The sequence below is a fragment of the Miniopterus natalensis genome, chromosome 17, assembly GCF_054644295.1.
Source record: "Miniopterus natalensis isolate mMinNat1 chromosome 17, mMinNat1.hap1, whole genome shotgun sequence".
NCBI classification, from domain to species: domain Eukaryota; kingdom Metazoa; phylum Chordata; class Mammalia; order Chiroptera; family Miniopteridae; genus Miniopterus; species Miniopterus natalensis.
This window is the reverse complement of record NC_142097.1, coordinates 12,405,505-12,421,876: the sequence shown is the minus strand read 5'-3', so window position 1 is coordinate 12,421,876 and position 16,372 is coordinate 12,405,505.

The window sequence follows — 16,372 nt, the reverse complement described above, 5'->3', positions numbered from 1 at the left end:
GCCCTCAGCAGACACTCCTGCAGCATGATCCTCAGCATTGGTCCTCGCTGCACATCCCCCGGTTGGGTCCAGCCAGCACCCAAAACAGCCCCACCCTGTCCACTTTCTGTGCGCACAGGCCTTCCATAAATTTATTTTCTATTTAACTCAGGCACAAGTGTGCCTTTTGCTTACAGCTAGTAACATACACCTAGGAGTCCCTGGAGGGCAGCAGACAGCATGTGCGCTTGAAGTGGGGGGCAGGGGGAAGCAGTGCAGTGACACTGGCCCAAAGGCCCTAAGAACCTAGAGGTGCTGGAGAACGTGAGCGCTCTCCTGTCTCTGCTGGTTCCCAGGAAGAGTGTGTCTCAGACCCAGACTTAGAGTGGGGGAGCTCAACCATAGAAAGAGGTCACTCGTCAATCTCTTTCCTGAATATTTCTAAAGCAGAAGAAGACCTGCATCAGGAAGTACCTTTGGGTCCCTTTCCTGGCAGCATCTAGCTCTTTGTTCACTGCTTTTATCTTTTGTCAATAGTGTTCCTGTTGCCGTTGAGCGCCAGTCCTATCCTTGTGCTGAGGGCCTTATTTATCTTAGGCTTTACCAACTGTAGTGGCTTTGTCAGGTTTTCAGCTATTCTACTATTCTCTTTCCTAACAGCATCCAGATTTTCTACTGGGGGAATTATTCCCCTCCCTCACTCCTGTCAGGTTCCAAGATTTGGGGCTGATCAAGAAAAAAAAACAAAAACACCAAACCATGACCACCAGATGGCAGTAGCACACAGAGAGGGGTATTTGGGTGGTGGCTGGGCAAGGCTGCATGGAGGGGAAGTCCCCCCATTGCAGAAGACCTTCTAGGGATTGCAGTACAGGGGACCTCTTGGGGGAGAAGGGACTCAGAGAGGGGATTTACAAAAGTGTCTAGATGAGAAGGGGAGTCTCTGGGCCTGAGAACTCTGAAGGGCAGCAGTGGCTTGGGGTCTTACAGCCCTGGGGTTTGTCTTATCCATGGCCAGCAGACATTGGGTGAAGTTTTGCAGGGTATGCCAAGCAGGCAGGCACTAAATGGCTAAAAAAATGCTTATTTGGGCTATATTTAAAGCAGTTGGATGTATGCAAATTAGAATTTGCCTCCGGTGGTCTTTTGAGTTACCAGGTCCCAGCCCACTATGAAGAAATAAATCCCACAGGGGCCAATATACAGGGGTCATCTCTAGTCCATTTATCTGACAGAGGCTGATAATATCAATACCTGCCTCCCGCCAATCTCTCCCACTACAGAAGCAGAGGGAGCACATCCTTCCTCAACCTACCCCACTGGTATAGCCAAGGGCGTACCTGGGGCTCACGCTCCGCCAGTTAGATAACTGCCCTCAGGTCTTTTCATTTGAGTGAGTGACTTTACTATTTGGAGATAGAATCATCGACTGGTCTGGCCCTGCCAAGAGCCATCACCATGCTTCTGGCTTCTCAATCGTTTAGAGCAGGTTTTGTCATCCAGGTCACTCACTGAACCACAGAACGCAGAGGTGATTGAGTGACAATCTTCCAGAAGCATTGCCTTTCCTCTTTCTCTTTCTTCCTGGAGCCCAGACCCTAGGCCTCGGCGGTGGGGGTGGCTGCACTGAGAAGGGTAGGGAAGGAGCTGAGAGGAGCCTGAGCTTTGATGGCTTTTCCACCAGCTATGAGCCCCGGACGGCGTGTCTTTAGATCCCGCGTCACATGAGAAAAACAAGCCCCTTATTTGTGAAGTGTGAGGTTGAACAAAGAGAGCTCCCAAGGTGCCATCATAACGCAATTTTATTTTTATCTCCCAATCCCCATTCAAACTTGTTCTGTGGGGATGGTTCATTGCCCCCCATTTGCACTGAACATGTGGGGGGGGGCCATGTCTTCTCTGGACATTGTTGGTAAAGAGCTCCCGGGTCACTTCAGGTTATGAAAGTGTCATTCCAGTAACTGCAATTTAAAGAACTGGACAGAGTGGTCAAATTCATAGAGATGGAGGGTGGAGTTGCTGGGGGGGCGGGGCAGGGGTAGTGAGGACCTATTTTTTAGTGGGGAGAAGCTTCGGTTGGGGGTGAGGAAAATGCTCTCGAGGTGGGTGTACAACAATGTAAGTGTGCTTGGTGTCACTGAACTGTGGTTAAAGTGGTAAATTTTGTTATTTATATTTTACCACAATAAAAAAAAAAAATAAGAAAAAAGTACAGTTCATTTAAGGTTAAAAACTTCTCCCTGCCTGGCCGGGCGTGGCTCAGCGGTTGAGCATCGACCTAGGATCCAGGAGATCTCGATTCGATTCCCGGTCAGGGTGCATGCCCAGGTTGTGGGCTCGATCCCCAGTCGGGGGCGTGCAGGAGGCAGCCGATCAATGACTCTCTCATCACTGATGTTTCTCTCTCTCTCTCCCCCTCTCCTCTTCCTCCCTCTGAAATCAATGAAGATATATTTTTTAAAAACCCTCTTCTCCCTAGCACCTTCTTGGTCTGTTTTGTCTTGGCAGCATGCAGCCGGGAAACGGGTGCAGGTGTGTGCGTGAGAGAGAGAGAGACGTGTATCTGATTAACTCCTTCCAGTTTCCCCTCCCCTCACTGTCATACACCCTGAGATCCTTCCCCACCTACTAGGCTGCTTTTTGTTCCTCTAGAGCTGAAGCGGGGGAGAGAGAGGCAGGCGGGCAAGACAGGCCTCATTCTGATCAGCACTGTGTGAGCTGCCACACAGTCTCCCCAGGCTTGGCACGTATGTAAAGCTGGCTCCACACCTAGTGGGGCTCTTTTGTAAGCTCTTCCCAAACCCTCTTGCTCTCACCATTATCTGGGTCCCTCACCCACAGGTGAGTCCCTGGGTTTGTACCCGTAGCTGACCTTTCCTAGGCTCACAGTCAGCTCAGACGTCAGCTCCTTGCTGCTAAGGTCTCAGCTGTCCCCCAGGGGGCACTCTTGGACAGGTTTAGATGCGGCTCTATGCTGGTCTCTGCTCTCCAATGGCTCACATCTGGACCATGGGAAAGTCACACATCCCCCTTTCCTCCCCCCAATAGATTTTAGGGGTACCGTTTTCCAGTGCAGCAAACTGGTTCACCTTATTATCAGAACCACTATAGGCCCATGAGTCTGTCACGCATTCTACTTTAAAAATCAGATTTACTGAGGTATATAATTGACATAAAGAAAAATTCACCAATTTTAATGTATACAGCCACACTCAAGATAAATAACATTTCCATCACCTGAATAGTTTCCCTGTGTCCCTTTGCTGCACCTCTTAGCCCTGACCCTTTGCAGCCACTGATCTGATTTCTGTCCCTACATGTTGGCCTTTAGCAAAGGAATCATGTTTTGAGCATTACGAATGGAATAATAAAATATGTAATTATTCATATCTGGCTCCTTTCACGTAGTGTAAAACCTTTGGGAACCATGCACCTTGTTGCTTGTATTAGTGGTCTTTTATTTTTATTGCTGAGCAGTGTCCATTGTTCCTATATGCTGCAATTTATACACCCACTGATGGAGACTGGGTTGTTTCCAATTTTTTATTATTATGAATGTAGCTGCTATAAACATTAGTGTATAAGTCTTTGTTAGACACAGGTTTCCAGTCCTCTTAAATAAATCTCTAAGGGTGGAATTTCTGGATCGTAAGGTAAGCGTATGGTTAACTCAATAAAAAACTACCCAACTATTTTCCAAAGAAGCCATACCATTTTGCATTCCTACCAGCAATGAATGAAAGTTCCAGTTGCTCTATGTTCTTGGTATCACTTAGTATCTTAGGTTTTTAATATTTTAGCCACTCTAGTGTGTGCGTATGTGTAGCAGTATCTCATTGTGGCTTTAATTTGCATTTCCCTAATATCTAATGATGTTAAACATCATTCCATTTGTTTATTTTCTGTTCATATATCTTCGTTGGTGAAGTATCTGTTCAAGTTTTTCGCCAATTAAAAAATAAGTTATTATTGACTTTTAAGAATTCCTTGTACATTCTGGATACAAGTCTTTTACTGGATAAACACGTTTTATAAATATGTTTTCTCTGGCTTACCTTCTTTTTGTTTGTTAATCCTTGCCCAAGGATATCTTTTACATTGATTTCTTTTTTCTTTAGAGAGAATGGAAAGGAGGGAAGGAGGGGGAGAGAGAGATACAGAGAGAGAAACATCGATGTGAGAGAGACACATTGATTGGCTGCCTCCGGCATGCACCCCAACTGGGGCCAGGGATCAAACCTGCAACCCAGGTATGTACCCTTGACCGGGAATCTAACCCATGACCCTTTGGTGCATGGGCTGACACTCTAACCACTCTCTCTAAAAATCAATGGAGCCCTAGCCGGTTTGGGTCAGTAGTTAGAGCATCGGCCCACAAACTGAAGGGTCTCCAGTTTGATTCTGGCCAAGGGCACATACCTCAGTTACAGGCTTGATCCCCAAGCACATGCAGGAGGCAACCAATTGATGTGTCTCTCTCACATTTATGTTTCTCTCTCTCCTTCTCTCCCTTCTTCTCTCTCTGAAAAGCAACGGAAAAAATATCCTCTGGTGAGGATTAACAAAAAACAAACAAAAAAAGAAAAAAGAAATGCAAGTAACTTTTGTATATTGACCTTGATCCTTATATCCTGAGACTTTGCTAAACTCATTTATTAGTTATAGTAGATTTTTAAAATAAGTTGCTTAATATTTTCTGCATAGACAATCATGTTTTGTGAATAAAGAGTTTTACTTTTTATCCAATCTGTATGCCTTTTTTTATCTTGCTTTATTCTGCTGGCTAAGACCTCACATTTATGTGATTTTAAATGGCTGTTTTAGAGTCTTTGTCTAGTAATTCTATCATCTGCCATTTCTGGATCTGTTTAAACATTTTCTTTACCCATTACCCTGTTGATGAACAATTAGGTTTCCATATCTTGGCTGCTGTGAACACTGCTGCAGTGCTTGGTGTATTACAAGGTCTCTCCATTCTGGCTGGTGGAAATAGGTGCTATTCCTACTTCTGTGTGAACTGCAGAAATTGTTTGGTCCACTATTTTATGGTGTTCTTTTCCTTGCCTTGGGTAGTTTCCTCTCACACATGGATATATAGTTCTTACTCCAACCCTCCAGGAGACCCCTCTGCAGACATCTGGTGTTCTAGCTCTCGGAAACTCCTTCCTCCTCAGTACTTTGCCCTGCAAATTCTAGCCGCCTTGACCTCTGAACTCCAGGCTTTGAGCTAGGGTGTTTACATTGTTTGTTGCTCTTCTCTCAGGGATCACAGTCTTGTGCTACCTGCTGTTCAATGTCTGAAAATATGTTTTATATATTTTCTCCAGATTTCTAATTGTTTATAGGAAGAGGGGCAAGTCTTGAGGCAGGTTATCCTTCATAAGCAGAAGTGGAAGTCCCCCTTATTAGATTTTCGAGGCATGGATCAGAGACCATTCTACTATGTCCCCTAAGTTACTGAGGACTTCTGTTTCATCCTCAGCTGAACCCCTATTTCCTGGAGCCATCAACAGCTTATTGATTGACTGACTGATGCATATCAAGCTTTCTGAGTGGTCCTACTAAAGCCCCTTTCCTTAGACCTGTGGTTAGGGACAAACATGCCTCCACTCCTTCCCATTCCTGGGACGCGGGGGTTGGTAGTGGGAATCATTGTGTAGATCCCTCCAAAGAAATGCTACCTCTATTTTTTTAGTCTCTCTTAGCTTCTCCAATTCCTTTGGTGAGCTTGATGGAATAGTCTGCTAAGGGTCAAAAGCTGGTTTTCAACCACCTCCTTTGTAAGTCCTGCTTTGGTGGTGTTACCCCACCTGCAATGTAGGAGTCATTGGCACCTATTGTCCTGGGGTCTAGTCAATACTGTGACAAGTTCTCATAACCTGTTATACTTGTTTAAACCACTGTAAGCAGGTTTCTGTCACAATTCCTAACTCATGTAGGCCCTGAGAGCAAAAATAGCTCCTGGGACATACAGATAACTTTGACCTAATTTGGGCAATTGAGTGGGACTGGGGTAGGGGAGTGACAGAGAGATTCTGTTGGATTGGGGGGTGGATATGCTGGGGATGGGGGATGGAGTGCACTTGGAGGGACTGTGGGGCTGAGAGAAACCGATAGGATCTAGGGACGCTGGGGGTAGTAGGAGTTACTAGGGCAGGTGGTGGTGGGGGATCAGTGGGGCTTGGAGGTCATGGAAGGAATAGGGAAAGTGAAAGAGATGGGGCAACTGGGGAGGCCAGAAGGACTAGGAGAATGGAGGGGACACCCGGTTTACGTGGGAAGAGAGATAAAGCAAAATCACAACTGGGGGAAATGGAGAGGACTAGCTGGGGTTGGGAGTGACCAGAGGCTGTTTCTTCTAGAAAGAAAAAAAATGTTTTTCTTTCTTTCATTATAGTAAAATATAGATAATATTTACCATTTTAAACATTTTTAATTGTACAGTTCAATGGCATTAAATACATTCCCAATGTTGTACAACCATTCCCCCAATCCATCTCCAGAACTTTCTCACCTTCCCAAACAGAAACCCATTAAACAATAACTCCCCCAGCCCCTCATAACATCTATTTTACGTTTTGTCTTGGACAGAGAAAATTCCAAGCCACAATTTACTTGTCACTAGCCTTCTTCCTTGTGGAGGTACGGGGACTGGGAGGCAGGGAGGGGCTGGGGGAGACGGGGGCCTTAGGAGAGACAAGGAAGCTCGGTGCAGAACTGGAAGCACTGGGTGGGTGGGAAGGGCTAAGAGGGCCTGGGGGCCTGGGAAGGGACTGGAGGTGATGCCAGCGGCTCACGGGGACACCAAGGGAGGCCTCAACCCAGTGGCTGTGTCCAGGTCCTTGTCACCAGGCAGGAAAGAATTCAGTAAGGAGACAGAGATTCAGCAAAGCACAGAGGATGTGCTGAAGTGATAGTACCCACTCAAGAAGGTAGGGAGTGCGGGTGAACTCAGAGAACAAGCTGTGTCCATGGGGTCTGAGTGGAGGTGTTTTGGTTTTGTTTTTTGTTAATCCTTACCTGAGGATATTTTTCCACTGATTTTTTAGAGAGAGTGGAAGGGAGGGCAGGAGGGGAGAGAGAGAGAAACATTGATGTGAAAGAGACACATTACATTGATTGGTTGCCTCCTGCACGTGCCCTACCAGGGCCTGGGATCGAACCCACAACCCTTCAGTGGGCAGGCTGGTGCTCTAACCACTAAGCAACGATGTCCAGGGCCGAGTGGGGTTTTTTATCAGCTTTGGGCAAGGGGAGGGAATGGGAGTGGTTCTCGGTCTCTGAGACGGAGTGGGTGGTCGGCAGTGTAGCTCGTCTCAGCCCCTCCTCTCCCGATGGCGGCTCTTTCTTTGTTTTTCTTGGGACTGTCAAGGTGATCTGGAGGGCAGAGCTCTTCAAAACTGCAACACAGGTTAACGGGGCTGCCAACTCTGGCTGAGGCCAGTTTTTATTGTCTCAACTATTTCTTACCCCAGGAAATTGGGGTGGGGGGCAGTGAGGGGACAGGTGTTTAGCCATAAGTCACATCCTCACGCTCTGACCTATAAGGGGGAGGGTGCAGAGGAATTGTGGGAAATGGGTGGAAGTTGGCGGGCCTGGGGACTTGGGTTTAAAAAAGCCCGAGTATCTGGAAAGGTTAGGAAGGGACTGGGGAGCTGGATGAATAGAATTGGGAATAATTTTTGGATCTGAGTTGCTAGGGGAGGAGGGAATGGAAGTAACCTACGGCGATGGGAGGAGCTGAAATTTCAAATGGGATGGATAAGAGAGGCTGAGGGGGTGAGTCGGGGATGTAGAAGAGAAAGGGTCAATGAGGAGAGCGGAAGAGGCTGGAAGGTGGGGAGGTCACTGGAAGGATGTTAGGGTCCGGAGTGGGCCTGAGGAACCGCAGTGACAGGCAGGGACAGGGAGGAGCTAGAAGGCTCTGGGAAGAAAAGGGAGGCAAGGGAAGAAGTGGGGGTGAGGCGTGGGGAGGGATGGGCTAGAGGGCTGGGGAAAATGTGGGAACTACAGGACAACATGGGAGGGACTGAGAGATGCTCCCTTATCTAGAGGTAAGACTCCCCGCTATGATTAATGGATTTCTCAGCTTCTTGTAGTTCTACCAGTTTTTGTGTCTCCCTATGTCAGGGATGAGTTATGTGCACGCCTGACTGGAATCCCTACCTCTGCTCTGGTCCCATTAAAATCCACCCTCCCACGGCATTAAAGCAAATCATGTCCTCCCTTTGACTGAAACTGTCCAGAGCTCTCCTACTCTGCACCGTTGCCCTTAAGGACACCCCTCACCTGGCCCCACCCTTCACCTGGTCCTGCTTCCCTCTCTGTCCTCAAGTCTCTGCCCACCTCTGTGCCACCCTCTAGCCTCACTGCTCTCTCTGCTCCTAAGCACCCCAAACTGGACCCAGGCTCAGGTTTTTGCTTCTGCTGCTGCTTCTGCCTGGAATGTTCTTTACCACACAAGTCTTACCTACAATCTTACTCTTCAGATCTCAACTCAAATTTTACCTTTTTTGGACAGGTCTTCTCAGACCACCCTAAATAAAACAGCGCCCACCTTGCCAGTGGCTGTGACCCATAGGCCTGTGCTCAGGTTTCCACTGACCAGCACCTGCCATCACGTGATGGCTTCATTTGCGTGCATATTGACTGTCCCCACTCGAATATAAGCTCCTAAGGGCTGGGCACTGTCTTCTCCTCTGCTGTATTCTGCACACCGGGGTAGTGCCCGGAAGGTGGTAAGTGTTCAATAAACGGCTTTTAGTTGACTACTGATTGACTCATTCATTGACACCCATTAGTCCAAGGGTAGAAACAACCCAAGTGTCCACAGACAGCTGAATGGACAAATAAAATGTGGTATATCCATACAATGGAATATTATTCTGCCTTAAAAAAGAAGGCAATTCTGACACATGCTGCAACATGGATGAACCTTGAGGATATTACACTAAGTGAAATAAGCCAGTCAAAGACAAATACTGTATGATTACACTTATATGAGATAGTCAGAGTAGTCAAATTCAGAGACTGCAGGGTTGTCAGGGGCTGCAGGGAAGGGGAGTTATTGTTTAACAGGGACAGAGTTTCAGTTTTGCAAGATGAAAAGTTCTGGAAATAATGGTAGTGATGCTGCACAGCAATGTCAATGAACCTAACACTACTGAACTGTACACTTAGAAATAATTAAGGTGGTAAATTTTATGTTATGTGCTTTTTACTACAATAAAAAAGGACATCATTGTTACATTCGTGATTGCTGAATCCTATTGATGGAGGTTCATTTTATTAGCATGCAATCGCCATCTTAATCTTAATACCTTTTGTACTGAATTCAATTTTGTCTGACATCACTATTGCCAAACCAGCTTTCCTTTTGCTTTCATGGTTGCCTGAGAAAGATATTTTTGTCCATCCTTTACATCTCAGCCTTCTTATACTGTAGTAACTTTTTAGGCATGTCTCTTGTTAATAGTATATAGTTGGATATTATCCATTTTGAAAGGCTTAGTTTTCTTAAGAAGAGAATTTAAGCCATTTAAGTGTATCATGAAAAGTACATTTGGATATATTTTGTATTTCCTCTTTACCATGGTTTCTTTCTTATTTTTTCTTATTTTTCATTTCTGTCAATTACATATGCACATAGTTTAAAGAATTAGTTTCTTTCAAGGTTTGTTTAGAAAAGTATCTGTATGCTATTCCTTTCCATTTCCTCTTTCCCACCGGTGATCACTTTTTTGTTTCTTTTTTAGCTGATTTTTAAAAGTATAGTGTTTCTAAATAACATGTTTGTGTACTATTTCCTGATTATTAAACTATTATCTTGCAGCTAAAACCCACCCTTCCATGTTTTGCTCTGCGATGCAATGGAATATCATTCAGCCAAAAAAAGAGCATGACTGACTGCAATATATTCTGCAGCCCACGTGAACCTTGGGGACATTACTCTGGGTGAAAGAAGCCATTCACTGAAGACCACATATTGGATGCTTCCATTTATATGAAATGCCCAGAAGAGGCAAATGCATAGGGCCAGAAAGTAGGTTACTGGTGGAACCGGGGTGTGATCACTAATGGGTGCAGAATTTCTGCTTGGAGTGATGAAACGATTCTGGAGTTACTTTGTGGTGATGGTTGCACACCCTTGTGGATATGCTAAAAACCACTGGCTTTCCATCCATAAAGTCATTTAATGAACTTATATCTCAATAAAAAACAAACAAATAAGCTGCATCTCTAGGATCCTCTGAAGAAGACGAGAATCTTGGTGTCTGAGCTCAGAGTCCTTTTGAAAGCAAAGCCTGTGAAAGGCCTTGTGAGAAAGCTGATCTGGGAGGTAGTGGCAGGAAGCTGGAGAGAGGGAGCAGGAGAGTGAGAGATGTGGAGAAAACCACTATGGGTGTGTTACTGAGGTCTCTACCGTGGGCAGTTTGGGCTCAGCTCCAGTGGGGACTTTCTGAGGAGCCTATAAAAGCCTTTTCCAAATTGTCCACTTGAAGAGTTAGTGGGAGAAGTGTTTCCCCATCAGCTTCCATTCTCCTGGGTGAGGGCCGCCTCTGGAGGCGGGAAGTCTCAGAGCAGAAAGTGAAACACACTGAAGGTGACAGCCTGTCGTCCCGAGCACAGGGACAGCTGTGAGCAGCTGTGGCAGACATGGGAGGTGGGCCAAGAGCATGTGATGAGCACATCAGCAGCATCGGATGCGTGCTCTTCACAGCCCCCCAGACTCTGTCCTTCCAACTCCTGCGCTCTCGTGATCCAACATTTTAGTCCCAGCAACTAAACGTAAGCAAATGAATGGTGGTTAGTTGGGTTTGCCAATACGTTTAGCTGACTTCCTTGCTCATTAGTGCTTACTGCAAACCACAACTTCTTTTGAGGCTCATCTTTTTCTCCTAAATGATGTCTGAAAGACGGATTTAATTTGCCATTACTCGGAAAGGATAGTATTGCTGTGGCCACAACTCTGGGTTCAAACGTATTTTCCTTTATCCCTTTGAAAATATTATTGTATGGTCTTCTGGCTTCTAGCATTGCTGATAAGGACCCTGATGTCAGATTCTTTTTTATTTTTTTTAACCCTCACCCGAGGATATTTTTCCCATTGCTTTTCAGAGAGAGTAGAAGGGAGGGAGAGAGAGACACATTGACTGGTTGCCTCCCGCACCCCCCCCCCCAACTGGGGCCGAGGATCCAGCCTGCAACCGAGGTACGTGCCCTTGACCAGAATTGAACCCGAGACCCTTCAGTCTGAGGGCCGACGCTCTAACCACTGAGCCAAACGGGCTAAGGTTGATGTCAGATTCTTGTTCCTTGTTTTTAGGTAATCTGCCTTTTTGGCCTGGTACTAGGGTTTTTTCTCCCTTGATCCTTGATGTTCTGTGAAGTTTTATTAAAGTGAAACTAATATGGATTTTTTTCTTTGTTTATCACACTTAGCATGTGGTGAAGATTTTTTCCCAATGTAAGGATTTATGTTTTTTGTGGGGGTTTTTTGGTTTTGTTTTGTTTTTTTTACTTTCTGGAAAATCCTCAGGCATCATCACCTCTTTAGCAATTTCTCTCCATCACTCTTTCGACCTATCTGTTCTGGATACATCTATTCTATTCTCCATGTGTCTAATTTTTTTCTTTCATAGTTTCTATTTCTGATCTCTTAGTTATATGTTCTTGGAGATTTCCTCAATTTGATCTTCTAGTTCATTATGTCTCTCTCCAGCTGTATTCAGTCAGGTATTCAGCAGGCTCACTTCCCTGCCCCCAGGGACTGCCTCTCTTTTAAGGAGAAGTCTCTATTTATTATTATTATTATTTTTAATCCTCACTCAAGGAGTGAGAATATTTTTTCCATTGATTTTTAGAAAGAATAAAAGGGAGGGGGGAGGGGAGAGAGAGAAACATCAATGTGAGAGAGACACATGCTTGGTTGCCTCCCACACCTACCCTGACCCACCGGAGGTGGGGATTGGACCTGCAACCCTCTGTGCCAATGCTCTAACCACTTAGCCACACTGGCCAGGGTGAGACGTCTCCATTTTTTGTCTATAAACATATCCCTCTGGTGTTGTTGATGGCACTTGTGTGATGATTAATTTTTAAAAAAATCTTTATTGATTTCAGAGAGAGGAAGGGAGAGGAAGAGAGAGGGAGAAACATCAATGATGAGAGAGTCACCATTGATCAGCTGCCTCCTGCACGCCCTTGACTGGGGATCAAGCCTGCAACCCGGGCATGTGCCCTGACTGGGAGTCGAACTGCGATCTCGTGGATCCTAGGTCGATGCTCAACCACTGAGCCACACTGGCTGAGCTATGATGATTAATTCTTTAACCTCACATCTATGTGTTTGGATCCGAAGGAGACAGTTTCAGCCACGTTTCACCCGAAGCAATGTGACCTCTCCTCATGTGATGCCGCCTGTTAGCTACACGTTGTTTCACAGGCAGATCTGCAGAAATGCCCACACCCAGGATGGTGCTCTGCTCCTGGACTGGAATTACAGCCGCTCAGGTCAGGCCTGTGTCGACCTGTTGGTGACCAAGGCCTGGCTCAGCCTCAGGTGACAGGATAAAGGTAAAACAACCTATGGTTTTTGAGAGTCAAGTTTAAAGCATGTATGTAAAGCATGTATGCATATTTATTAACTTTATATATATATAAGGGCCTTACAAACTTGAACTAATACAACAATCCTAGGATGCAGATACTATTATTATATTCCCCATTTACAGATAAGACAACTGAGATACAGAGTAGTGAGCCAGGACTGAGATTCGAAGTCCTGTGCTCTTTGCCACTGTCCCATGCTGTGTGTGTGTGTGTGTGTGTGTGTGTGTGTGTGTGTGTGTGCGTGCGCACTTGTATGCTACCTTGCACATGGGGGTTGGGGGCATGAAGTCAAACGCTGGCTGTGGTGTGACTCTCCACAGCTCACTGTGGAATGAGGAAGGACAGAGGAATGGCAGGGGCCTGGCCCACTGGCACGGTCCCCTGCCCCAGACCAGCTCTGTCCATTCCCTACGTGCCTGCCCGTGTGGCTGTGGTGCTGGCCTAGGTCTGGCGCAGACACAGCAGCCCGAGGCTACCAAGGAAGCCTGGCTGCAGCAGGGGCAATGGGTTCTGTCCCCTCCTATCCTCACTCACCCCTGCCCCACCCTCAGGAAAAGTTTTTTCATTGCAGACTGTGGGGACCAGGACTGGAGATGGGGAGGGATGTGAAACAGCTCCTCCTTAGAAGAAAGGCTAACGTACACTCCGTTTCTTCATGCCCAGGGAGACACAGAGAAATGGAAAGAGACAGGGATACAAGGGCCAAGGGGATAAAAAGAATACGGAGAAATGTGGAGAGCTGAGAAAGAAAGGTGCAGGGAGAAGCAGACACGGCGACTGGGAGGCAGAGAAAGATGGACATGGGGGTGACTGAGATGGAAGCGGAGAGGTGGGGCTAGGGTGAGTCAAAACTGACACAGAGGGTGAAAAGCAAGGAGCTGAGCCCCTGGAGTCCTGGGGGGCTTGGAGTCCTTCGGGAGTCTGGAACAGAAGGCCCTGGATTCAGGGGTTCCCTACCTACCTGTGTGGCCCTTCATCTGAGGGAGGAGCTGGGGCTGGGGCTGAAGTAATGTGTGCTCAGCCTCCTCCCTGGGCTGCTGGCCTGGTGCCCCTGAGCTGGGGACAGGTGCCTTGCCTCTCTGTGCCCTCCTCCTGAATGGGCCCAGCTGCCCCCACCACCCAGTGTCAGGTTTTCCAGGCTGTTCCCTGGGGGAACTTTGATCTGGAAAGAATGAGAGTGACCGATCTGGCTGCTTCCCAGGGCCAAGCCATGTCACCGAGCCCTGGCCTGGGTTGCCCCACTGCCTTCCAGCCCACTGGGGCACCAGGCAGTTACTCTGGGGCTCAGGAGATGCAGACGGGGTCATTTCTGCTTTCCTTCCCCACCTCCATTCACTGTTCAATCACTAGTTCGTGCACTCATTCATTCAGCACCCCTGCCCTCTCATTCACTCATTCAACAAGCATTGGCTGATGGAGTTGGGAACTGGGCGACGGGGCAGAGGGATGAGTGGGACGTGGCCTGCCCTTTCTGGAGTCCCTAGCCTGAGGGCCACAGAGAGTCCCATAGAGACACCGGAACAGAGGCCACTACTCAGGAGCACACAGCCTCACACTGGAGGAGGGAGGCCAGGGAAGGAGAAGAGGGTGCATTTATTCCAAAGGCTGAGGTGGGGAGTGAAGGTGAGGAGGGGTGATGGCTTCATCAAGGATGGCTTCCCAGAGGAGGCGGCATTCAAGATGGGCCCAGAAGAGCTGAAGAATGAACAGGAGTTTGTCACACAGGGTGACAAAAGGAAGGGACGCTTCAGGCAGAGGGACCAGCACAGGCATAACTGCAGAGGTGTGCGTTTTGTGCATTTTGCTGGAAGGACCTCGAATGGCACCCTTAGGCATTCCCCTGATGGTGGAGGGAACCCACAGGTCAGAGGGACCATTTTGTTAGAAAAAGGTGACTCTGGGGACTTGCAGGGAGGTGGCAGCCTGATGCTGGTCTTTGCCCTCCAGGCCTTCCCAAGGAGGGGCTGGTGCTTTCTGAGCCCTCCAATACAAGCCCCCAGCCCCAATGAGTCTCCAAAATGCTTTTGAGGAAGCCCAGCTTGTCTATGGACTGCAAAAGGCTCCAGGGGGCCCTGGATCAGGCCCAGCCCCTCCCCCACCTCAGCGGGGCCGCCCCACCCCCACTGATCACTCTGAGCGACAGGCCTTTTGCTCTGCCGGACTGAAAGCAGACACTGCTCAGCCTGCAGGGCCCCTGGGGAAGGCCCCGTGAGCCCGTGAGCTGTAGCCCTGTAGCTCTGGCTCCTCTTGTCCTGGAGGCCCCTGAGCCAGGCCCTATAAATAGCCCAGGAAGGGGGAAGGGAGGCAGGCCAGGCAGGGCTGGGGGGGCCAGGCCTTTGGGTGGGCAGTTGTGGGGGAGACCGGGAGAAACACGAAGGAGCCGAGTTTGAGCCCAGTTCTGCCCTCAGACGACTGCTTGCCCCTCTGGGTCTCAGGGTCCTCTGTGCTGGGGCAGCCAGGCTGGGCAGGGACTGTTGTTATAAGAGGAGGGGCCCATCCTTCTTCCTCCTATCTCTGGGCGGGTTTCCGGAGGCCCCAGGGTCAGCTGTGGGGGCCCCAGGCTGGGCCTGTCCTACCCCAGAGACCACCTCTCCAGTTCCCAGGGGCTTTTGTCAGGGTGCATGCTCTTCCTGGACTTCAGTCTCCCCTCTTGGCTCCTCAGTTCCCGGGATGGAGGTGGGGGGCTGGGGTGAGTCAGTGGAGACCTCTTGAGGCCATGGGCCAGGGCCTAGGGGCTGGGATCTCAGGCAGAGGATCCTGGAAATGGAAAATGTGAGCCAAACAGCCTTATCTGGGCTGGAAGCAGCTGTCTCCACTCCACACCCTCTGCAGCCCCCGCCTCTGAGGGGAGGCCCGAATGCCCTTTCACGCAGGGATGCATGTTGTTTGCTCTTTGGGTAACTGGACTTCAGCAGAGGCCTGTGGGAAATTTCTCCTCCACTGGGCCTGTAGTAGGCAGTTAGATAGGCATGAGCAGAGCAGGAAGGATGGGCCAGGTGGAGAGGGTCACCAGGGCAGAGACCCCCGGGAGCCTAGCAATGGGCAAAACTACAAGCCCTTGCACGACCACTCCCTCAAGCATTAACCCCTGGAAGATGACATCTAGGCTTCAGCTCTGTTTCAGCTCCAGGCCCAGAGAAGCAGCAAAATCAGATGGAGTGACGCCATGGCTGACATCAGGACCAGCTGCGTTGACTAATGACCCCCTGACTCAGGCCAATCAGTGGAGACCATAAGGGGGCACACCTGGAAAGCTGGTGGATATTCTATTGAGAGCCTCCCCTGAGTCTTCAGATAAAAGCCCTCAGGTTAGAGGACCCAGCTTGGCTCTCTCTGTGGAGCAAGCCTGAGCTTTTTCCTATTCCCTATTTCCGGATCTGCTCCCTCTCTCTCTCTCTCTCTCTTTCTCTCTTTCTTTCTCTCCCCAGAGCATGCCCAAACCTCTCCTCCCTCTTTGGCCTCTCAAGGTCTGGATCTCTCCCTTTCTCTCTTTCTTCTAAGATCCAAGGGTCCTTCTTTTGCTATATCTTCTTTCCTGAGCCCATTTCTTCTATGGCTCGCTTCTACCTCTGTGACTTTCTAAATAAACTTTATCTTATACTTTGAGTCTTGCCTCTGAATGCTTTCTTAGCCAGAACTCAAGTACCAAGGTTGCTGAACCAAGGTCTAACACCTGGTGCAGTATTTCCAATGCTAACAGGACCAACAGGGCCCAGTGTTGGTCCAGGAGGGCAGGAATTTCTGCTCTCTATTACCACCTCCCCAGATCAGGGTTGCCCTT